At 38.8% G+C, this 24,844-nt stretch overlaps 1 long non-coding RNA gene across 9 annotated transcripts in view; it reads right to left on the bottom strand.

Annotated features, from left to right (window-relative positions):
* Window positions 1-7,227: 7,227 nt before the first annotated feature.
* LOC134808038 (uncharacterized) overlaps window positions 7,228-24,844 on the bottom strand; it is a 31,887-nt gene continuing 14,270 nt past the window's right edge. For 4 of the 9 annotated variants that reach the window (XR_010150036.1, XR_010150030.1, XR_010150028.1 and 1 more), the window contains 4 exons: window positions 16,548-16,645; window positions 16,295-16,419; window positions 9,513-9,687; window positions 7,228-8,740 (listed from right to left, as the gene is read on the bottom strand). This is a non-coding gene — a long non-coding RNA (uncharacterized LOC134808038). Of the gene's footprint in view, window positions 8,741-9,146; window positions 9,688-15,368; window positions 15,543-15,848; window positions 15,993-16,294; window positions 16,420-16,547; window positions 16,646-24,844 lie in introns of those variants that run through there. The other 5 variants (XR_010150031.1, XR_010150032.1, XR_010150034.1 and 2 more) reach the window with 3 other exon arrangements.

Raw genomic sequence — 24,844 nt, 5'->3', positions numbered from 1 at the left:
AGCAATATGTACCTGACATATATTTGGCTCTCAATATACATTTGTCATATTTGTGTGTGCTTGTTCAACTTCTCTCACTCTGTTTGTGTATAGGTGTGTACCTTCCTGTCATTTCGGGACACTTAGGAATTTCCTTATTTTGCCTCAAGTTCAGCTATGCATTAAAACTATTTTATAAAAAACATATTTTATCTTTTTTTTTTTTTCAGACAGAGTTTCACTCTGTTGCTCAGTCTGGAGTGCAGTGGTGTGATCTCGGCTCACTGCAGCCTCTGCCTCCTGGATTCAAACCATTCTCCTGCCTCATCCTCCCAAGTAGCTGGGATTACAGGCAACTGCCACCATGCTCAGCTAATTTGTGTATTTTTAGTATAGACAGGGTTTCACCATGTTGTCCAGGCTGATATGGAACTACTTGGGAGGCTGAGGTGGGAGGATTCAGCTACTTTGGCCTCCCAAAGTGCTGGGATTACAGGGGTGAGCCACTGCACCAGGCTTAACATGTTTAGGTGTTTTATATCAGAAGACATTTTTCTGGTCCTCTATTTCAGTAGTTGGCAAACTTCTGTAAAGGGCCAGATAATATTCTCAGCTTTGCGGGCCATGTGATTTCCGTCCCAACTACTCAACTAATTCACATTTCCTGTCATCATCAGCATCACTTGAGTTCTAATGTTTTATTATTATTTAAGTAGTAGGAAATCTTCTAGCTGTCAAGATACAAAAGACCTTCAATGGGAGTGTCAGACTCTAAAAGATAAAGCTCAAACTCCCTCCCATATTTGAGTATGAATTTAAAGCTAATATTTGCTGAGTGCTTACTGTGGTTCAGGCACTATTCTAAGTGCCTTTTCTGTGTTAACCCCTTTACATCTCACAACGGTACGAAAGACAATGACCATTATAATCTCCATTTGGAAACTGAGGCTCAGTTACATAAAGTTACACCACGCAGTGTGGATAAAGGACACCAACTCAGGTCTGACTCCAGAAACCATGCTCCACTCAGAATGCTAACCCCCTAACACCCAGTCTTCTATCTCTTGATGAGTTCTGAATTATCACGCAGGTATTCACCCTTCTCCAGTAGCGACCTTGCCTCAGAAACACATAATCTCACCCCAGCTTCAGAGGAAAGCAGATTGATCTCCATGCACTCTTACATTCTAGACAGTGATTGGCTTATGTCTGAGGTTTCTCAACAAATTAGTACATGGCATAATCTCAGGCCACAGGGGCTGGCCAGAAGTGGACAGGTAACCTTAACTAAGCTGATGCGATGGGAGGGAAACTTGCTGAGGGTTTTTAGAAAACAAGTTTCATCAATCTTGGGAGAAAATCTTGGAGAGGGCCAGCCTCTCTTCATCCAAAGATTGCCATATTATGTGTGCAAAGCTTGAAGCTACAGCAAATATCTTATTCATCATGGGGATAAAACCAGAACAAAGTGGCAGAGTTGAGAGATTCAAAAACCAAGGCAGCCAGAGTTCTAGTTGAATCACAGCTGCTCACCACTCTAGTGCTGGATTTTTTCCATTGTACATCAATACACCACCTTTGTGTTTTAAACCAGTTTCAACTGGGTTTTCATTCAATGGAGTGTAACCTGACTGCAGTTATTTGAAATCTTTCAAGATCTGGCCTCAGCATACCTTTCTAGTCCTTATTTTTACTTGTCTAGGGCTAAATAAATTACCCAGAGTTTCCCAAACACACCCACACCGTTCATGGATTTGCAAGCGTGATTCTTTCTGCCTTCATTGTCCTTTGCTCTCCTCTCCCTGGAGAATTCATGTTGGGTTGCAATTATGTTTTAAATGTCTGTCTCCACCCCTTGATTTGGCTACATCATTTTTGTCTTTATACTCTTTGCACTTCTCATGCACTTAAGACATAATAAGCACTCCAATAAGTGTCTATAAGATTAATAAAAAAGATGGGCAACATGGAAATCTGAATCATAATATAAATTTTCTCTACAAGATACTTGGCCTGGTGCAATGGCTCGTGCCTGTAATCCCAGCACTTTGGGAGGCCAAGGCTGGTGGATCATGAAGTCAGGAGTTCAAGAACAGCCCGGCCAAGATGGTGAAATCCTGTCTCTATTAAAAATTTAAAAATTAGCTGGGTGTGGTGGTGGGCGCCTATAATCCCAGCTACTTCGGAGCCTGAGGTAGAAAATTGCTTGAACCTGGGAGGCAGAGGTTGCAGTGAGCTGAGATTGCACCACTGCACTCCAGTTAAAAAAAGAAAAAAAAACCATTTAGATCAATACTGTCTGGTTAAATATTCTGTGATAATGGAAATGTTCTGTACCTGCCCTGTCCAATAAAGTAGCCACTAGCCAAGTGCGTCTATTGAGCACTTGAAATGTAGCTAGTATGTTGGAAGAACTGAATTTTAAATTTCATTTAATTATAACTGATTAAAAGTTAAGTAGCTAGTGGCTACTATACTGAATATCACAGATGTAGACAACAAATTTTAAAAATTCTCCAAATATGGGAATGGGTCACCTAAATGATTTTAGATACCAAGCTAAATAAAAACATCTGGAGATGGTACTATTTTGACTCTAATAATTTTTTTTTGAAAGCAATATATATATTATATATACACACATATAAATATATACACATACGTATATATATAATCTAGAGATTTCTTTCTTTTCAAAAATACTTCATACCTATAACTTAAAAAATATAATTTTATCTTTCTTGTCTTTATTTTGAATTTTCAGTCATTTCAAAGTTAATATGAGCAATAATATCATTAAAAAGTGGGCAAAGGATATGAACAGACACTTCTCAAAAGAAGTTGGCCAACAAACATATGAAAGAAAGCTCAACATCACTGATCATCAGAGAAATGCAAATCAAAACCACAATGAGAGACCATCTCATGCCAGTCAGAATGGTGATTATTTAAAAGAGTCAGGATACAATAGATGCTGGTGAGGCTGTAGAGAAATAGGAATGCTTTTACACTGTTGGTGAGGATATACATTAGTTTAATCATTGTGGAAGACAGCATGGTGATTCCCCAAGTATCTAAAACCAGAAATACAATTTGACCCTGCAATCCCATTACTGGGTATATACCCAAAGGAATATAAATCATTCTACTTATTGCAGTACAATAGCAAAGACTGGAACCAACCCAAATGCCCATCAATGATAGACTGGATAAAGAAAATATGTTACATATACACTATGGAATACTACGCAGGACATGAGAGCATGTCCTTTGCAGGGACATGGATGAAACTGGAAGCCATCATCCTTGGCAAAGTAACACAAGAACAGAAAACCAGACACTGCATGTTCTCATTCAGTGGGAGTTGAACGTTGAGAACACATGGACACAGCGAGGCGAACAACATACACCACGGTCTGTTGGGGGATATGGGGGTGAGGGGAGGGAACTTAGAGGACGGGTCAATAGGTGCAGCAAACCACCATGGCACACGTATACCTATACAACAAACCTGCACATTCTGTACATGTATCCTCTTTTTAGAAGCAGCAATAAAGAAAAATAAGTGATCGCTTCATTTCAGGAGGTAGAGTTTTCCTCTTAAAGTTTTTCAGATTTAATCTCAAAGGTTTGGCTTTTTATGCATCTCACTACGTGTAATTTGCAGTTAATACATCAATGCCCTCTGCTCTTCTTACGTCTCTCCTTAAAACAGTACATCTTTTTGCTTAACTAAAGTGGTGACTGTCTCAATTTTTTTTTTTTTTTGTCAGTTTCTATTGCATTTTTCCCCACTTTGCACTCAGGTATTATAACCTGACACTGAGAATGTTTGTCTCAAAAAAACTGGAAAAAACAATGTTTTTCCAGTATAGATTAATTCTGTACTCTTGGCTTTTCCTGATGTATCCCAATTGTTCTATGTAACCAGGAAATTTCACATGCTCTTACTTTTTCTAAAAGCCATCCATTTCCCCGGGTGGAGGTACTACTTATGTGTGTGTGTGTGTGTGTGTGTGTGTGTGTGTATTATTATTCTATAATATGGTTTACTTATAACCTTAGACACACACTCTTCCAGAGTCTAATTGAATTAAAGTAGTTTTTCATGGGGTTTAATTTCCAGTTTATGCAAAAGGGCATATACCAAGAGAAATGGTCATATTACAAAAGGTTTTTTTCTCTCTCTCTAAGTATTCTACCTAACAAGCAGATATTGTATGTTTTAAGATAGCTTCTTGTGGTTTGGGCTGTCTTCATTCGGGTTTTGACCACCTGAAAAAACTAAGTCATCTCTAATACAGGTCTAAGTATTTTTTTTCTCTTGACTATGTAACTTTTGAATTTGTTTTTGAAGTCTTTCCATTATTACTCTGATTAAATAAGTGACCATTATCTCTCAAGGATATGTAATTCTACTTTAATTAAATATTTTTAGGCTTTTTGAATCCAAACAAATGACAAACTTCCCCAGAATCAAATTCAAATTTAAGCCTTTTTCACCTAAAATTGACTAAGGGATTTTCTAGTTGGGCTCCTGGGAAGTCTCAAAAGATTTGTCTCCCATTAGGCTTGTTTGACCAGCTCCCAAAATCTTCTCTAGTGTCCGTGAGCTTTCTTTCAAAACAATATGTAGCATTTCCCTTGCTAGTAAACCCCCAATCTTCTCTTTGTCCTTCACACATATAGAAGACCACCGTGGTTTTCAGTTTTGTTCAGAACTACAATTCTGTGATTCCCAAATAAATTGTATACTTTAGAGATCCATCTTTATTTTGACTTCAATAGTGGTGATAAATTCTGATACAATATTCAAGAATATGTTTTATAACAATACTATGTCAATTTAGAAATGCATTTTAATGTGATATAAAATCCTTAACTTTTCTCCTCCACTGACATTATGTATGATTTTGTTATTAATTTACAAGCACTTAAAAATTCTTTATTTTACATAAGGTTTATATTAGATATTATTTTGTGAGGAAAATAAAAGGTCGGTTTTCTATTTGCATTGTGCTAATTCAGACTGCACTTGGTTCTTCATGCACACTGGTATAAGCTAAAGTTCAGACAAATTACTGTAAAAACTGATACACATATAGACCATTATAGTGTTATTTTTAAAAGCACAAGAAACTACTTTAGAAGATCACAAGGAGATTACAGCAAATGAATCTTCATATTCATTACCTCAATGAAATATAATTTAACACTAGTTTCAATGTCTTTTTTTCCAAAAGACTAATTTTCAAGTGAAAGCTTTAGATCTTTGAAAATAATAGAAGTAAAGATAGAAAAGATACATAATTCATTTCAGCAGTTTTCTGAGAAATACCACATTTTCCAAAATATATATGTTCTTATAAGAAATGGATTCTATTTAGGCTACTAGAATATCAATCTTCTACAATAGGCCAATTGTCAAAGCACTAGGCCTATGTTCACTCAACCAGTCTCATGAAGCAAAAACTGAATTAAGATATTCCATTTATTTTAGTCCACATATTTATCAAGCATAAGAAACTATGGAACAAAGACTCTTTCTTGCTGAAGTTGCTGGGATTTCCATGGTGCTTAATGCATATTTTTTTAAATTGTGAGATCAAAGAACACAAATCTTGAGCCATTGTGTATGTTACCTGGGTAAAAAAATTGAACTTGATCTTTTCAAATATATAATGGAATCCCACGCATAGTGATTTATTAAAATATGAATTTAAATGTTTAAGAGAAAATTAATCCCAATGAAATGAGTTGATTTTCTAAGAAAAGCAAGTATGTAATTAAGGAATCATTAGCAGACACTCTCAAAACCATTACAACATTTAAAAGCAATCAACATTACAACTCTTAGGGTGTGTTTTAAATTTCTCACAACCTAAACATATACATTCATTAATTATTCACTTGCCATGATCAACAATGAAAGATGAGTTAGAAAAACGAGAGGCTTTAATTCAAAAATGACAATCTTTGGCACTGCAACAAGGAAATAACCAGCTGGTGAAATTAATGACTCCACCTGGCTTTATCTCGGCAATGTTCTGAAATACATGCAATGAACAACTTGACATTGTTTGATGTCCTTAATTCATTACAGCCATCTCTATGGGTGGTCTTAATAGATAAGATCAATCAGAAATGATCATATTATGAAATGTAAATCACTTCACATGACTTATCTGGAAAATGTGCTTGTACTTACTTGCACCATCTCAAGTTCCAAGAGCCAAAAACATATACATGCTCATGGAGGAGAATTTCCTTTCTGATTTTAGAACAGTCTGAAAGGGGGTGAAAAAATGAAAAAGAAGAGGGAGCTTACAAATAACAAAAATGTATATCCCAAATGAAAATTAGAATGTCTATGGAACTAGTAGCAGTAACAACAGTAGACAAAAGATAGGATGTAGATGTTAAGAAGATGTCTACAAGGGAAGCACAAGACTCCAAATGCTCTTGCTACTAAAACGCAGATTCAAGGTTTACAATCTGTAATATTCTGCTGCCAAGTACATCTATGGCCACTGGTACTGTCTAAAATGAGGATGTATATTATTAAATCATCAAAAAGGACTGCACAGCAGAAACTTTTCTGATATCAAGGGATCAACTTAACTACAATTATATACAGGTGCCAATTTCCTCTGGAGTAAAATACCACACGGGGCCTCATGTACCAGTTAGATAATCCAAGTCAGCCTTTATTGCATAACCTGTCTAAAAGATTGGACTCTATATTTTGGCTCTGCAGAACTGAGAGAAGAAATGTATAAATAGGATAGTGACATTGCCCTTGTCTATGGGAATTCTTGAGTCTAATAAAAAAATCTGGGAAAAATCTAACTTCATGATTACACTTGGGCACATAGGTGATTAATACAAATGAAGTAACAACCATAAATACAATCGTAATCACAAGAACAACAGTAATTCAAATCTTCTCACTTCATAGATGTTCTTAGAATGCTTTATTGGTATCTTGTAGGTGCTCTCCCCAAGCCTCAGGTGTTATTCCATAATCTCAGTTGATGCAAAGGCAAACACCACACTCTCCTCTGTTCAATGTCTGCCATCCTGTCTTTTTGGCCTCTGACTCTTCCCTATACTACTGTCTATGCACTTGAGATCTTCACTGACATAGCTGGGCTCTGTATTTATTGCTAAGAATATCTCTTTTCTCTTAGACTAGGTATGACCAAAAGGTTAATCTGGGTTCAAAGATTAATGACAATGACCACTCAGTTTTTATTCAACATCAATTTTATTTGTTGTAAAAACAAACATGGGTTATGTTCCAGACAAACAGATATAAGTGAGTAGACTTATGCCCTGGTGCTTCCTTGGCTCTTCACAGGATGCAAAAACAAATCCTGCCAGCAGGAGGTGGCTGGTTGCTCTTTGAGCCATCTTGGCCTTGCCTGGCACGCACAGGCCCCAGCACAGCAAAACATTCAGGGAGTAAGAGTGTTGCACAAAGGATTTTACCAACCTCGTCACATTAAGCAGCATTCAAGGATTTGCTGACCACCACTTAAGCAAATTTTGTGTTATGCTATAGCAATGAACTTACTTGTTCTATTTCTAAACAAAACATTGGGTTCACACACAGGCCTGGACAAAGCTTCCCACTTCTGAACTACTTACTTATCTTCTTATTCTCAAAGAATGCAAGATGAATGATGTGCAATACCATGGCTATGGCATGTGACTTTTCTTGACCTGGAAGGTTAGTGTCCCAATATTTAACTGATTTTTGTGGGGGTGAAAATATGCCATCAGTTCTTCCTTCTATCATCCCCATCACTACCATACATGTAATGACACAGTCAGGTCACAGTGTGTCCTCAGAATCACTATTCCTAGCTGAGTATACTAAGGCTTTCTATCTAGGTCAGTTCATTGTGTCTGTGTCTCCTCTAAACCCTCCTTCATCATGCCTACCTTGAGGAATTCAGCAAGTGATCATTCACGCAAGCTAAGGGATTTTAGCTTTCTCTGCCATAAAGATTGTTGCTAAAATACATACCATACAACAAACCAACCCATTTCCCACAAATCTTACTGTCTGACTTCTCACAGAATACATAATGACTTCTATTGTGTCTCTTCCTTCTGTGTTTCTCTTTCCTAACTGAACTTTGTTCTTTATCCATGCCTTCTTCCAATCCTGATATATTTTATAACGTTTAGCATTTCTGCCTATAATATTTGGGTTTTCTTCTTTTCGTGTCTTTATTTAATAGTCCCATACAAATATTTTCCCCATAATCACAATGTTTTCCTTTCACTTTGCTCCAAATTTGGACAAACTCTACATTGGCTAAGTTTTAGTCATTTGCACTGCCAAGAAAGATGACAATTCAACATGCTGAAGATGACTTCCTCCCTTATAAAGGGGCTAACACAGAGAGCAATACTGTTCATGCTTCTGATTCTTGATCACAAGAATTGCTTTAGGCAATTACAATCATGTCTCCTCTGACACATCATATTATTCAAGTGAGACAGAGAAAGAAGATGTCCTATGTCACACAGCTGGGTGGTGACAGCTGCTTTAGCATCAGCACACTGCGTTCCCTCTGATTTCTTCATTCATCTCTAAGTAGCAGTAAATCTAGTCATGAATACTGACTTTGACACTCAGCTTTCTCCACATCCTTCCTGTCACTGCCTTTGAGACTACTTCAGATTCTTCCCTTAGCTTCTATTTCTCCATTTGTAAAATTGGGTTGATGAGGGTATCTTCCTTTGGTAGCTGTGACAATAAAAATGGGATCATCATGCATCCTCCTTAGCCCCACGAGTAAGCTCCCAGTAAGTGAGGTTGTCATCATTACTGGATATTTAAGATTCTCTACCTATTTGAAAAACCCTAGCGACAGAGTCTCAGTTGCTTTTCTTTTTGCGTGAATGATCACTTGCTGAATTCATCAAGCAGGTGCTTTAACATTTACCTTCCTTTATTATGCTGGAGCATTTTTAATGTAGGAGGCTTCTGTGGCTTCTCACTATGACTGCTTTGTTTGTTCAAAACTTATACAGGTTGAGTATCCTTTATCTGAAATGCTTGGGTCAGAAGTGTGTTGGGTTTCAACTGTTTTCAGATTTTGGAATATTTGCTTCTATGTAATGAGGTATCTTGGGAATGGGAGCCATGTCTAAACACAAAATTCACTTATGCTTCATACACACTTAGCCACATACACATAACCTGAAGGTAATCTTATACAATATTTTAAATAATTTTATGCATGAAACAAAGTTTTGAATGTGTTTTGACTGTGACCCATCGCATGAGGTAAGATGTGTGGAATTTTCCACTTGTGGCATCATGTCAGCACTCAAAACATTTTGGATTTTGGAGAATTTCAGATTTTGCATTTTCAGAGTAGGTGTGTTCAATCTGTATATATGGGTCAGATTCAGTTGTCTCCTTTAATCCTCGGCTGAAGGAAGCCCTAAAGACTTTGGGGCCTCAATCTCCCAAATGCAGTGACATTCTCAAAGCCATTGACTCAGCTTCTCACCTGGGTTTCCTTCCAGTGAGCCACAGATAGAAGTCACAGATGATGGCAGGGGCCTGCTGGCTGATGGCATTCCAGTACTGGGTTGTGAAGTTGCTTGCGGTGAAATCAGCATATGGCCTCCTCAAAGCTCTCGCAAATGGAATTGGAATTTCACAGGTTGCCAAGACCTGGAATCCTGGGGAAAAAAAGAGAGTAAGTGCTAGAGGAGAATAGGAGAATATAAGCCCATCACACTGGAAGGTATTTATAATGGGTCAGAACAATAAAGATGAAGGATTTGCTGTGTAGAGTCAAGAATCAATTTCTGAGAACAACGTAAAGATTTTTATGCTAGATAACTGGTTATCTGCAAAATGAAACAATGTGAATGGGTTAAGAATTGGACCCTTTATTTGAAACACCTACTCTAAAACAAATTCTTGGGGAAGCACATGTAGTCAACAAAAGGGGGTACTCTTCAGAAAAACATAAATCCACATTTAATTCTAAGGTTACCTAGTCTATTCTGAAAGCCCCAAGACACAGGCTAGAAACTTTATTTCCCTGGCTGGGCCATTACTTTCAGAACCATTTAGAAAGTTTCTTAACATTTTATTTGAATCTTTTTTAAAAGTTTAACTAAAAAATTCTAAAGGCAAGATTTTCTTGTTTTAGCTTACTTTAAATATTTCTCCAGGAATATGTCAGACTCAATTGTCCACTCTGGTATCCAGGGTTTTATTCATAATAGTGTTTTTCTTTTTATATTAATACTTAGATTAAGCTTAATTAAGAACTTTTTATGTACATTTGTGAATTCAGTAGTTCTTTCGAAAAGGTACTCATTTGAATTCAATTTTAATTAAGGTATGTAGGTTTTTGCAAAGCATATGCCTAAGCTCATTATTCAATTATGATGTCAGTTATTATAGTAATACGATTATTGCCCTACTTTAAAAAATGCCAGCTAAAAATCTATCTGAAAAACATAACTCCTCTTCAGAGAAGATTCACAAGAATCATCTGTTCCATAGGGATTTATACTTTAAAAAGATGGTGGTAAATAAGAAAGTTATGTACAGGTTGATAGCATAAGAGATTCTGATCTCAACACTGATGTTCTGATCTATATATCCATATACTTGTTCAACATTTCCACCTGGAGGTGTAAGAGACATTCACATTTAACAGCTCTAAAATGGGCCTCCTGATACACCCACTGCTAACCACCCCCCTCCCAATACATACACAAACTTGCTATTTCACCAGTCTTCTACCTCTAACCAAATGCTAATTCAATTTGTTTAGTAGTTCAGCCAAAAACTTTGGGGTTATCCTTGATTCTTCTCTTTCTTTAACAACCCACACACAATTGAACAAAATCTATCAGCTCTCTGTTTGAAAAATACCCAGAATCATAATTTCCACCTGCTAGCTCTCTGATCCAAACCACTACTGTAGCCTGGAATGTTGCAATACTGTCCTAAGTGGTCTCTGCCACTACCCCTGTAACCCTAGTCGGACCTCCATGTAGCAGCCAGAGGGATTCTTGTAAAATGTAACTCAGAGTGTATTACAGGAATGTCCCCATTCACAGCCCTTCAATGGAATCTCTTCTCATTTAGAGGCAAAGCCATGGTCTGCAAGGGCTTGCACTCTCTGCATCCTCACTCTCTCTGCCCACCACTCTGACTTCACCTCTTACCGCTCTCCCTCTCAGTGCTTCTGCTGCAGCCATACTGGCCTCCTTGCTGTCCTTGAATATGATTAAAGAACTTCAGCACTTACTGTTTCTTCAACTTGGAATATTTCATCCACGTGTCCCTCTGATTTGTCCTCTCACTTCTTGCAGGTCTCTACTAAGATGACACCTTATCAGAGAGACTTTCTTTGGCCATCACATATCAAATAGCAGCCTTCCCACAATACTGTTTACTTCTTTAATCTGTTTTATTTTTCTGCAATCACTCAACCATATCTGATGTATATTTCTCCTTTCTAAGATTTAAGTACCATAACAAAATTTTGTCTGTTTTGTTTGAACCTACACAGTACCTTAAAAAGTGGCTGACTGGTAATCAGTGCCTAATGAACATTTTTTGACTGAATGAATCAATAAATATCTCAGCAACATACACTTACTTTCCTTTTCCTAAATCTGTATCAATCCTTCCTTTAGTCATTTCAAATATATTTATTTACCATTTAACACTTGCCAGGCACTGTGGTAGATGCTGAGGTAAAAAAAATTACATACGATATATTCTTTGTCTTTAAAGAACTGGCAGTCTGGTGGGAGATGTGGACAATTCATGATTACAATCTTTTGCCTGAGTATTCTGCTAGAGGCCAGTACAATATGCTCTGGAGGAACACAAAAGAAGCATCTAGCTCTGTCTGGGTGCCAGGAAGGGGAGGGGTGGGGCTGGGTTAGGAAAGGCTTTCTGAGAAAGCTGTCCATATGGTAATAGCAAGCATTTATTAAAATGTTCACTGTTCTAACCACTGTACTAAGCACTTTATCTCACTACGTTCTCCGAAGAGCTCCCTAGAATAGAATAATTATTATTCTCATTGACAGATAAAAAAAATTGATCTACAGGGAGAAACTGAGAGACTTTTTCCAACTGATACAACTAATAAGTAGTGGAGTCTACTAAATGGTGGGATGCATACCAGAATATAAGATCTATGTGAGCATGGATTTCTGTTTAGTGATACATCCTCAGCACCAAGAATAATGCCTATTTAATGAATACAAGAGTGAGTGAATGAGCTATGATTTGAATCCAAGTCTATTACATCTCAAAGCTCAAGACTTTTAACCATTAAGCTACTATCTGTCTGATGTGAGGGACAAGTAGAAACTCATGCACATGTAGAAAATGTAATTTGGCAGTTGAAAACTGGACTCTACATCCTCATAGGTCAAAGAAGAAATTCAAATGAAAAATGTTTAAGGATTAGAGAGTAATGATAACATAAACATTATACAACAAAATGTGTGGGATACAGTCAAAGTGGCATTGAGGGAAATATAAAGCCATAAATGATGTATTAGACAAGCCAAATATTCATGGGCTATATTTCTAAGTTAAAGAGAAGAAAAACATAATCAAAGACAACAGGAGGAAGGGGAAAAAAGACATAAGGCAATACATCTATGCAATAGAAAACAAAGCAGCATAATAAAGAGTCAATAGGCTGGGCGCGGTGGCTCATGCCTGTAATCGGGAGTTCAAGACCAGCCTGATCAACACGGAGAAACCCCGTCTCTACTAAAAACACAAAATTAGCCAGGTGTGGTGGCACATGTCTGTATTCCCAGCTACTCTACTCAGGAGGCTGAGGCAGGAGAACTGCTTCAACCCGGGAGGCAGAGGTTGTGGTGAGCCAAGAAAATGCCATTGTACTCCAGCCTAGGCAACAAGAGCGAGACTCCATCTCAAAAAAAAAAAAAAAGAACAAAGAAAAAAGTCAATAAAGCCCGAAGAAGTTGGTTCTTTGAAAAAAAGAAATAAAATAAACCCTTTGGAGACTAGCTGAGAAGAAAAGAGAAGACACACAAATATTATGAATTAAAAAAGAAGCATAATTACAGATACAGTTTAAGACAAAAATATTAATATAAAAAAATGAATGTAAACACATGTTAAAACAGACAAAATCTTAGAAAAAGAGACAAATATAATTTACTAAAACTGATTCCAGCAGAAAATGAAGGCTGCAAAATTCTTTAACTATTAAAGACACTGAAGCAATAAAAAATATTCTCACAAAAAATTACAAATCCAGATAATTTAAAGGTGCTTTTCCCAAGTTTTCGAGGAATAGATTACTCCACTATTACAAAAGCACTTTCAGAGAATAGAAAAACAAGGGAACTATATGATTAGCAAACTGAATTAAACAAAATATAAAAAAAGATAACATGGCATGACCAAGTTGGGTTTATCCTAAAAATGGCAGGTGAATTTAATATTTGAAGTCTTCTGCTTAAAATGAGCAGCAAGACAATAATACCTACTATTGCCATTTTTATTCACCATTATAGTAGAAGTTCAACAAGAAGGCTGGGCGCAGTGGCTCACACCTGTAATCCCAGGACTTTGAGAGGCCAAGGCAAGTGGATCATGAGATCAGGAGATCGAGACCATCCTGGTTATCACGGTGAAACACTGTCTCTACTAAAAATACAAAAATTAGCCAGGTGTGGTGGCAGGTGCCTGTAGTCCCAGCTACTCGGGAGGCTGAGGCAGGAGAATGGTGTGAACCCAGGAGGCAGAGCTTGCAGTAAGCTGAGATGGTGCCATCAACGAGAAAAATAAAGACCTAAAGCTTGAAAAAATGGGGCTAATACTGGTATTTTTGCAGATTAACTGTCTACATAGGAAATCATGAGGAAATTTTATACAATTTCTAGCAATAATAAGTTTAGCAAGATAGCTGAATATAAGGTCAATATACAAAAATCAATTGCATTTGACATCATCCACAATTAGAAAATATATTTTTACAAAAGACATTTAAATTAGTAAAAAAAAAAAAAAAAAAAGAAACATCAATTACCTGGGCACTAGGTATAAATCTGATAAAAGATGCTTAAGACCTATATGCAGGATATTAAAAACTCTTCTTAAGGGACACTAAAGGAGACAATTCTATGGAGAGACAGCCTATGTTCACCCACCCAGCTGTCTATCACTCCTTGTAATATCACCTGAGACTATATATGCTCAACCTCCTGTTAACATGGCTACTGCTCCCAGTAGGCAGCATTCTTATCCCTCCTAAGAGTCCCTGATAGGAAACACAAATGACTTTAATTTGAATGCAACATCAAATTAATGGTAATAGCTTCCAGAAATGCTGTGTTAGAAGGGAATCTAGAACAGAGCCTTGGCACAGGGATAACCAATGTCATATCAGCCCACAGTATTTGCTATAGGTGTGAGAGAGGTAGAGGAAACATGCAGGCCAGGTATTTCTCATTCCTGGAAAAACATTTCCCAATTCAAAGCCACAATATATAAATGAGCCACAGTGTCTAGCTGCCCTGCAATAGAACTTTCAGTGCGGTACCATGGCTTATCATTGGAATATGAAGAGCTAGTGGTACCTATGTAACAGGGATAGAAGGGGTGCGTTAGTTAGTAGGTACTAAGAAATCCTACAGAATAGCAAAACTCCCTACTTTTATCTTCTACCATCATTAGATGTTTAAGTTGTACTCAAATTGATTTCCATGGTTTTTGTACATTGACCAGATTAAATCCCTTACATTCAGACAAATTAATCATTTGTATAGTACAGGGTTTCTCAAAGAGCATTTCCCCAAGCATCAAGAATCATTTAGATGCTTATTAAAAATATAGTTTCCTCAGCATCACCCAAGACCTTGGTCCCAGGGTCCATGGAATCTGCGTGTTGTTTTTATTTTCCCATAGTGATTCCTATTCACTTTTACAAATCACTAGTAGAGTAGTTAATGCACATCCAAGAGAAACAAGTTGCATAAATTAGTGATCAGTATTACACACTCAATAAGGAAGGAATAAGATCACCCGACTTTTCTAAATCTCATTGGTCACTGATCACGTTGCATTCTCAGTGACATATCAAGAAGGGAAGGGGTGTGTATAGGACCCACTGCCCCAGCAGGGAGGAGTATTTCAGTATTTTATCACTGAGATTTTCTATAACTGTCAACTTTTGCTTTATTTCATCATTGTTTTTTAAAATCTCTATAGCCAATGGACCCCCTACTGCTTACAATCACGTATGTGTTCCCAATGACTGCTTTCCTTGGTAACCACAGTACATTCTAGTTAACTACCACACACTTACAATTTCTCATTATTTTGTCTCTTTGCTTACTTTTTGTCTTTCTCCCCATGTAGGCTCTAAGCTCCATGACACACTGCCTATTTTTTCTCTGTGTCAGACACTAGTAATTATGCAGTTACATGGCTAAAGTACTTATGCATTTTGCTCCGGTTGCAGGGATTGAGTTTACCAGACGTACAGTGGTAGACTAACATTGACTTAGGTCTGGAAAATGAAATAAAAATTAAATAAATACAACAGAATGGAAAACTAATGAAGGAAAAATAAGAGAAAATAATATTTAGACAGAGTGGCTTCAATAACTCATCTGATTAACGCAACCTATGCAAGAAGGCTTCCATATTTTTTTCTTTCTTTTGGTTAATAAGCAAAATGGAAGAAGACTAGCAAAAGGGTATGTGTGGGGGGGATGACTGTGTGTGTGAAAGAGATGTTAAATAGGAGTGACATATTATGAAGCACATATGTGTGAGTTCACATAAGAAAAGTTTAATTCTGTTTACCACTTACTAACACAGCCAAGTGTTTGAACAACCTTTTTTTTCCTTTGTACCAGGAAACTTCCCCACACATAGTGATTGAACACTTTTGGCATTAATCAGAGTTCAGTTAAAAAAATACTCTCTCATTTCATCCACTTCTATCTCCTTTGCCCTAAAAAAGAAAGCTGAATGTTAAACTACTGAATAGAAAGAAAAGCCTTTTGGTTATCAAGAATTGTATGGTTAAGTGATTTAAATGTTTTATTACTTTGTGAGTAGCCAAGTACTAAACTGTATTTTGAAAACAACTGAATGTATATATGATGGCATATTAGGAACTCTATAAAACACTGAAACAAACACCCTCTCACATTTGGGGTCTTGTACAATGAAATGCCTATATTTGGAAAATGTGCCTAATACAATAACCCTCCCTCTCATGACATCTTTGAAAGCCCACTTGAGCATCCACACCTGTGAACTGCAGCACACCATCCTACAGCTAGTGGGAGATTGACGGCTGTATCACCTGGAATTGGAATTAAGTCTCTCACAGCCATTGGAGTAGCTTTTATGGACAGAAGAAACCCTTTCCCAGCCTGCACAGGAAAAAGAACATAAAATGTGAAACCAGGTCTTAAGTAACAGCTGGGGCTGAAGTATGTATCATCAAACTGATTATACTAGTGCAATAAGTGAAAACAGCTAACATCGATCCACTGCTTACCAGGTTCCCACACTAAGTCTGACTTCGTCAGCCTATCCTAGCTTCCCAGCCAAGCGCATCTTCAGCATTTTCTTGAACTACTCGTGTTCCTCACGTTCCTTTAGGGAATAAAATTCCTCATATTTGTGAGAGATTAATAAACTTAATTACCAAACACCAAGAATAAACCTTCACATTTTAAAAATTAACTCATAAGACACGTTAAGAATTAAGATTACATAAATTTCCCATTAAAGTTTGTTTTCCATTTCATTAATGATTTTGTTTTCTGCTAGGGCTTACTAACCTACAAGCAATAGTAGGCACTAAAAGTTTAAGAAAGTTTTATTTGAAAAAAAATTAATTGGTGAAATTCCACAATTAATGACAAAAACTTTTTTGGCTTAGAAAAATGGCCTTATTATTTACTTTTTCTTCAGAATCTCATTTCCCCTCACAGATCACTGATGTTATATAGATACAAGAGTTTGGAATTATTTATGTTAATAATTTGTTGAGTTTATGAAATTGATTCTTTCTGCTTTGCATGTTTCCCACTTTAATTTGAAATGATTAGCACTTTCTTATGTTACTCAGTTCTCTTTTCTTATAACTAGCTCCCCTTCTTTTGGACATAAGAAACCAATTTAGAACATTTTTTAAAATGTAAATAAATATGCAGCTTTGCATATAATGAAAACCGCTTTGGGATCCCGTTAAAATAATGATGTTCTAAGTCACCAAACGTTCACCCCAACTGAACTTTTTTAGGAGAAAGAGTTGAAGGCAGGTGGGAAACAGAAAGGGGCTGCTAGAAAAATCCGAAATTCAAAGGAAGGTCTTTGTCACTACCATAATTCATTGTCTCATATTTGTATTTGAATTCATGTTGAACCCAGCTCTGGGAGGAATAGAGACAGAGTCTGAAGGGCAGTCTGAATCCCTAATAAGATTTAAACTCATTTAGATCACTGATTTCCCATTCATTGTACAAAAGAGTAAAGTGGGGTTTAGGCCCTAAATGCCTCAGTGTGAGCTGTGAACCCCACAGCTCTGCCGGATCAATGTGGACTTCAGGGAGATGCGCACTGAGGGCTGCTCACCTAGAGGAGCCACGTTTCTCCTTGTAAGACATTATTGAAAAGGCGTTGCCGGCACATGTCGACCTATGTAACAAACCTGCACGTTGTGCACATGTACCCTAGAACTTAAAATAGAATAATAAAAAAGAAAAGGCCTTGCCTATATTCACTGATGTTTGTATTTGAAAAATTTGCCCCAATATTGGTAGTTCTTTCTTGTATTCATTAAGAATTATTGATGTATACCTGCTTTCCATACACACACATAAACTCTTCTATGTGTTTTATAATAACGAATTTAATAATTTTTGAAGATATTTTTACTGCATCCTCAATTCACTGCACTAATTCATGCAATTATAAACTGCAGGAAGGAGGAAATAAGCCCATCTTGCGAGAAATAAAGCAAAATCCTTGGCAGAACCATGCCCGCCTGTCCGCGCCCCGACCAGCCCTCCCGGGCAGCCACTCACCGGTGTCCCTCTTCCCAGCTTCCCGCCATGTCGCCAAGTGAATCCATCCTGCCGTCCGTCTCCACTTTCGCCAGCCCGTACCGCAAGCGCCGCCTGCAGGCGCGCTGACCCCGCGCCCAGCCCGAGGCCAGGGGAACCCACAACTACCTCAACAGCGTGCGGGACTCCATTCGGTCCACAGGGCTGGATGGCCTGGGGCCGAGGCCACCCCGAAGCCCCCGGCGACCCCGCCGTCTGCGTCCTATTACCCTAACACCGCACGCCGCTGCCCTACGGCGCCCTGGAGCTGGACCCGCTGCCAGAAGGCCCGCGCTGCTCAGCTGGTTTTTGTTGTTGTTGTTGTTGCTTTGAGATGGAGTCTCCTTGTGTTGCCCAGGCTAGAGTGCAGCGGCGCGATCTCGGCTGGATCTCGGCTAACTGCAAGCTCCATCTCCTGGGTTCACGCCATTCTCCTGCCTCAGCCTCCGGAGTAGCTGGGACTACAGGCGCCCGCCACCGCACCCGGCTAATTGGTTTTTGTACTTTTAGTAGAGACGGGGTTTCACCTGTTAGCCAGGATGTTCTCCAGCTCCTGACCTCGTGATCCGCCCACCTCAGCCTTCCAAAGTGCTGAGACTACAGGCACCCGCCACCACGCCCGGCTACTTCTTTTTTTTTTTTTTTTTCCAGTGGCCAGTATTATTTTATTTATCTCATATATCATTTATACAAATATTTATAATGTATATATCTGTATAAATGTACATAATTTGTATAAATGTAACTAATTTATTTATTTATTTTATTTATTTATTTTTTTATTATACTTTAAGTTTTAGGGTACATGTGCACATTGTGCAGGTTAGTTACATATGGATACATGTGCCATGCTGGTGCGCTGTACCCACTAACTCGTCATCTAGCATTAGGTATATCTCCCAATGCTATCCCTTCCCCCTCCCCCCTCCCCACCACAGTCCCCAGAGTGTGATATTCCCCTTCCTGTGTCCATGTGATCTCATTGTTCAATTCCCACCTATGAGTGAGAATATGCGGTGTTTGGTTTTTTGTTCTTGCGATAGTTTACTGAGAATGATGGTTTCCAGTTTCATCCATGTCCCTACAAAGGACACGAACTCATCATTTTTTATGGCTGCATAGTATTCCATGGTGTATATGTGCCACATTTTCTTAATCCAGTCTATCATTGTTGGACATTTGGGTTGGTTCCAAGTCTTTGCTATTGTGAATAATGCCGCAATAAACATACGTGTGCATGTGTCTTTATAGCAGCATGATTTATAGTCATTTGGGTATATACCCAGTAATGGGATGGCTGGGTCAAATGGTATTTCTAGTTCTAGATCCTTGAGGAATCACCACACTGTCCTCTACAGTGATTGAACTAGTTTACACACATACCAACAGTGTAAAAGTGTTCCTATTTCTCCACATCCTCTCCAGCACCTGTTGTTTCCTGACTTTTTAATGATTGCCATTCTAACTGGTGTGAGATGATATCTCATAGTGGTTTTGATTTGCATTTCTCTGATGGCCAGTGATGATGAGCATTTTTTCATGTGTTTTTTGGCTGCATAAATGTCTTCTTTTGAGAAGTGTCTGCTCATGTCCTTTGCCCACTTTTTGATGGAGTTGTTTTTTTCTTGTAAATTTGTTTGAGTTCATTGTAGATTCTGGATATTAGCCCTTTGTCAGATGAGTAGGTGGCGAAAATTTTCTCCCATGTTGTAGGTTGCCTGTTCACTCTGATGGTAGTTTCTTTTGCTGTGCAGAAGCTCTTTAGTTTAATTAGATCCCATTTGTAAATTTTGGCTTTTGTTGCCATTGCTTTTGGTGTTTTGGACATGAAGTCCTTGCCCACGCCTATGTCCTGAATGGTAATGCCTAGGTTTTCTTCTAGGGTTTTTATGGTTTTAGGTCTAACGTTTAAATCTTTAATCCATCTTGAATTGATTTTTGTATAAGGTGTAAGGAAGGGATCCAGTTTCAGCTTTCTACATATAGCTAGCCAGTTTTCCCAGCACCATTTATTAAATAGGGAATCCTTTCCCCATTGCTTGTTTTTCTCAGGTTTGTCAAAGATCAGATAGTTGTAGGTAAGTGGCGTTATTTCTGAGGGCTCTGTTCTGTTCCATTGATCTATATCTCTGTTTTGGTACCAGTACCATGCTGTTTTGGTTACTGTAGCCTTGTAGTATAGTTTGAAGTCAGGCAGTGTGATGCCTCCAGCTTTGTTCTTTTGGCTTAGGATTGACTTGGCAATGCGGGCTCTTTTTTGGTTCCATATGAACTTTAAAGTAGTTTTTTCCAATTCTGTGAAGAAAGTCATTGGTAGCTTGATGGGGATGGCATTGAATCTGTAAATTACCTTGGGCAATATGGCCATTTTCACGATATTGATTCTTCCTACCCATGAGCATGGAATGTTCTTCCATTTGTTTGTATCCTCTTTTATTTCCTTGAGCAGTGGTTTGTAGTTCTCCTTGAAGAGGTCCTTCACATCCCTTGTAAGTTGGATTCCTAGGTATTTTATTCTCTTTGAAGCAATTGTGAATGGGAGTTCACTCATGATTTGGCTCTCTGTTTGTCTGTTGTTGGTGTATAGGAATGCTTGTGATTTTTGTACATTGATTTTGTATCCTGAGACTTTGCTGAAGTTGCTTATCAGCTTAAGGAGATTTGAGGCTGAGACAATGGGGTTTTCTAGATAAACAATCATGTCGTCTGCAAACAGGGACAATTTGACTTCCTCTTTTCCTAATTGAATACCCTTTATTTCCTTCTCCTGCCTGATTGCCCTGGCCAGAACTTCCAACACTATGTTGAATAGGAGCGGTGAGAGAGGGCATCCCTGTCTTGTGCCAGTTTTCAAAGGGAATGCTTCCAGTTTTTGCCCATTCAGTATGATATTGGCTATGGGTTTGTCATAGATAGCTCTTATTATTTTGAAATACGTCCCATCAATACCTAATTTATTGAGAGTTTTTAGCATGAAGGGTTGTTGAATTTTGTCAAAGGCTTTTTCTGCATCTATTGAGATAATCATGTGGTTTTTCTCTTTGGCTCTGTTTATGTGCTGGATTACATTTATTGATTTGCGTATATTGAACCAGCCTTGCATACCAGGGATGAAGCCCACTTGATCATGGTGGATAAGCTTTTTGATGTGCTGCTGGATTCGGTTTGCCAGTATTTTATTGAGGATTTTTGCATCAATGTTCATCAAGGATATTGGTCTAAAATTCTCTTTTTTGGTTGTGTCTCTGCCCGGCTTTGGTATCAGAATGATGCTGGCCTCATAAAATGAGTTAGGGAGGATTCCCTCTTTTTCTATTGATTGGAATAGTTTCAGAAGGAATGGTACCAGTTCCTCCTTGTACCTCTGGTAGAATTCGGCTGTGAATCCATCTGGTCCTGGACTCTTTTTGGTTGGTAAACTATTGATTATTGCCACAATTTCAGCTCCTGTTATTGGTATATTCAGAGATTCAACTCCTTCCTGGTTTAGTCTTGGGAGAGTGTATATGTCGAGGAATGTATCCATTTCTTCTAGATTTTCTAGTTTATTTGCGTAGAGGTGTTTGTAGTATTCTCTGATGGTAGTTTGTATTTCTGTGGGATCGGTGGTGATATCCCCTTTATCTTTTTTATTGTGTCTATTTGATTCTTCTCTCTTTTTTTCTTTATTAGTCTTGCTAGCGGTCTACCAATTTTGTTGATCCTTTCAAAAAACCAGCTCCTGGATTCATTGATTTTCTGAAGGGTTTTTTGTGTCTCTATTTCCTTCAGTTCTGCTCGGATTTTAGTTATTTCTTGCCTTCTGCTAGCTTTTGAATGTGTTTGCTCTTGCTTTTCTAGTTCTTTTAATTGTGATGTTAGGGTGTCAATTTTGGATCCTTCCTGCTTTCTCTTGTGGGCATTTAGTGCTATAAATTTCCCTCTACACACTGCTTTGAATGCGTCCCAGAGATTCTGGTATGTTGTGTCTTTGTTCTCGTTGGTTTCAAAGAACATCTTTATTTCTGCCTTCATTTCGTTATGTACCCAGTAGTCATTCAGGAGCAGGTTGTTCAGTTTCCATGTAGTTGAGCGGCTTTGAGTGAGATTCTTAATCCTGAGTTCTAGTTTGATTGCACTGTGGTCTGAGAGATAGTTTGTTATAATTTCTGTTCTTTTACATTTGCTGAGGAGAGCTTTACTTCCAAGTATGTGGTCAATTTTGGAATAGGTGTGGTGTGGTGCTGAAAAAAATGTATATTCTGTTGATTTGGGGTGGAGAGTTCTGTAGATGTCTATTAGGTCCGCTTGGTGCAGAGCTGAGTTCAATTCCTGGGTATCCTTGTTGACTTTCTGTCTCGTTGATCTGTCTAATGTTGACAGTGGGGTGTTAAAGTCTCCCATTATTAATGTGTGGGAGTGTAAGTCTCTTTGTAGGTCACTCAGGACTTGCTTTATGAATCTGGGTGCTCCTGTATTGGGTGCATATATATTTAGGATAGTTAGCTCCTTTTGTTGAATTGATCCCTTTACCATTATGTAATGGCCTTCTTTGTCTCTTTTGATCTTTGTTGGTTTAAAGTCTGTTTTATCAGAGACTAGGATTGCAACCCCTGCCTTTTTTTGTTTTCCATTTGCTTGGTAGATCTTCCTCCATCCTTTTATTTTGAGTCTATGTGTGTCTCTGCACATGAGATGGGTTTCCTGAATACAGCACACTGATGGATCTTGACTCTTTATCCAACTTGCCAGTCTGTGTCTTTTAATTGGAGAATTTAGTCCATTTACATTTAAAGTTAATATTGTTATGTGTGAATTTGATCCTGTCATTATGATGTTAGCTGGTGATTTTGCTCGTTAGTTGATGCAGTTTCTTCCTAGTCTCGATGGTCTTTACATTTTGGCATGATTTTGCAGCGGCTGGTACCGGTTGTTCCTTTCCATGTTTAGCGCTTCCTTCAGGAGCTCTTTTAGGGCAGGCCTGGTGGTGACAAAATCGGTCAGCATTTGCTTGTCTGTAAAGTATTTTATTTCTCCTTCACTTATGAAGCTTAGTTTGGCTGGATATGAAATTCTGGGTTGAAAATTCTTTTCTTTAAGAATGTTGAATATTGGCCCCCACTCTCTTCTGGCTTGTAGGGTTTCTGCCGAGAGATCTGCTGTTAGTCTGATGGGCTTCCCTTTGTGGGTAACCCGACCTTTCTCTCTGGCTGCCCTTAACATTTTTTCCTTCATTTCAACTTTGGTGAATCTGACAATTATGTGTCTTGGAGTTGCTCTTCTCGAGGACTATCTTTTTGGCGTTCTCTGTATTTCCTGAATCTGAACGTTGGCCTGCCTTGCTAGATTGGGGAAGTTCTCCTGGATAATATCCTGCAGAGTGTTTTCCAACTTGGTTCCATTCTCCACATCACTTTCAGGTACACCAATCAGACGTAGATTTGGTCTTTTCACATAGTCCCATATTTCTTGGAGGCTTTGCTCATTTCTTTTTATTCTTTTTTCTCTAAACTTCCCTTCTCACTTCATTTCATTCATTTCATCTTCCATTGCTGATACTCTTTCTTCCAGTTGATCGCATCGGCTCCTGAGGCTTCTGCATTCTTCACGTAGTTCTCGAGCCTTGGTTTTCAGCTCCATCAGCTCCTTTAAGCACTTCTCTGTATTGGTTATTCTAGTTATACATTCGTCTAAATTTTTTTCAAAGTTTTCAACTTCTTTGCCTTTGGTTTGAATATCCTCCCGTAGCTCAGAGTAATTTGATCGTCTGAAGCCTTCTTCTCTCAGCTCGTCAAAATCATTCTCCATCCAGCTTTGTTCTGTTGCTGGTGAGGAACTGCGTTCCTTTGGAGGAGGAGAGGCGCTCTGCGTTTTAGAGTTTCCAGTTTTTCTGTTCTGTTTTTTCCGCATCTTTGTGGTTTTATCTACTTTTGGTCTTTGATGATGGTGATGTACAGATGGGTTTTCGGTGTGGATGTCCTTTCTGTTTGTTAGTTTTCCTTCTAACAGACAGGACCCTCAGCTGCAGGTCTGTTGGAATACCCTGCTGTGTGAGGTGTCAGTGTGCCCCTGCTGGGGGGTGCCTCCCAGTTAGGCTGCTCGGGGGTCAGGGGTCAGGGACCCACTTGAGGAGGCAGTCTGCCCGTTCTCAGATCTCCAGCTGCGTGCTGGGAGAACCACTGCTCTCTTCAAAGCTGTCAGACAGGGACATTTAAGTCTGCAGAGGTTACTGCTGTCTTTTTGTTTGTCTGTGCCCTGCCCCCAGAGGTGGAGCCTACAGAGGCAGACAGGTCTCCTTGAGCTGTGGTGGGCTCCACCCAGTTCGAGCTTCCTGGCTGCTTTGTTTACCTGAGCAAGCCTGGGCAATGGCGGGCGCCCCTCCCCCAGCCTCGCTGCCGCCTTGCAGTTTGATCTCAGACTGCTGTGCTAGCAATCAGCGAGATTCCGTGGGCGTAGGACCCTCCGAGCCAGGTGTGGGATATAGTCTCGTGGTGCGCCGTTTTTTAAGCCGGTCTGAAAAGCGCAATATTCGGGTGGGAGTGACCCGGTTTTCCAGGTGCGTCCGTCACCCCTTTCTTTGACTCGGAAAGGGAACTCCCTGACCCCTTGCGCTTCCCAGGTGAGGCAATGCCTCGCCCTGCTTCGGCTCGCGCACGGTGCACGCACCCACTGGCCTGTGTCCACTGTCTGGCACTCCCTAGTGAGATGAACCCGGTACCTCACATGGAAATGCAGAAATCACCCGTCTTCTGCGTCGCTCACGCTG

The sequence above is a fragment of the Pan troglodytes genome, chromosome 13, assembly GCF_028858775.2.
Source record: "Pan troglodytes isolate AG18354 chromosome 13, NHGRI_mPanTro3-v2.0_pri, whole genome shotgun sequence".
Classification (NCBI taxonomy): domain Eukaryota; kingdom Metazoa; phylum Chordata; class Mammalia; order Primates; family Hominidae; genus Pan; species Pan troglodytes.
The sequence above is the reverse complement of the archived record's forward strand: the minus strand, read 5'-3'. Positions and strand labels throughout refer to the sequence as shown.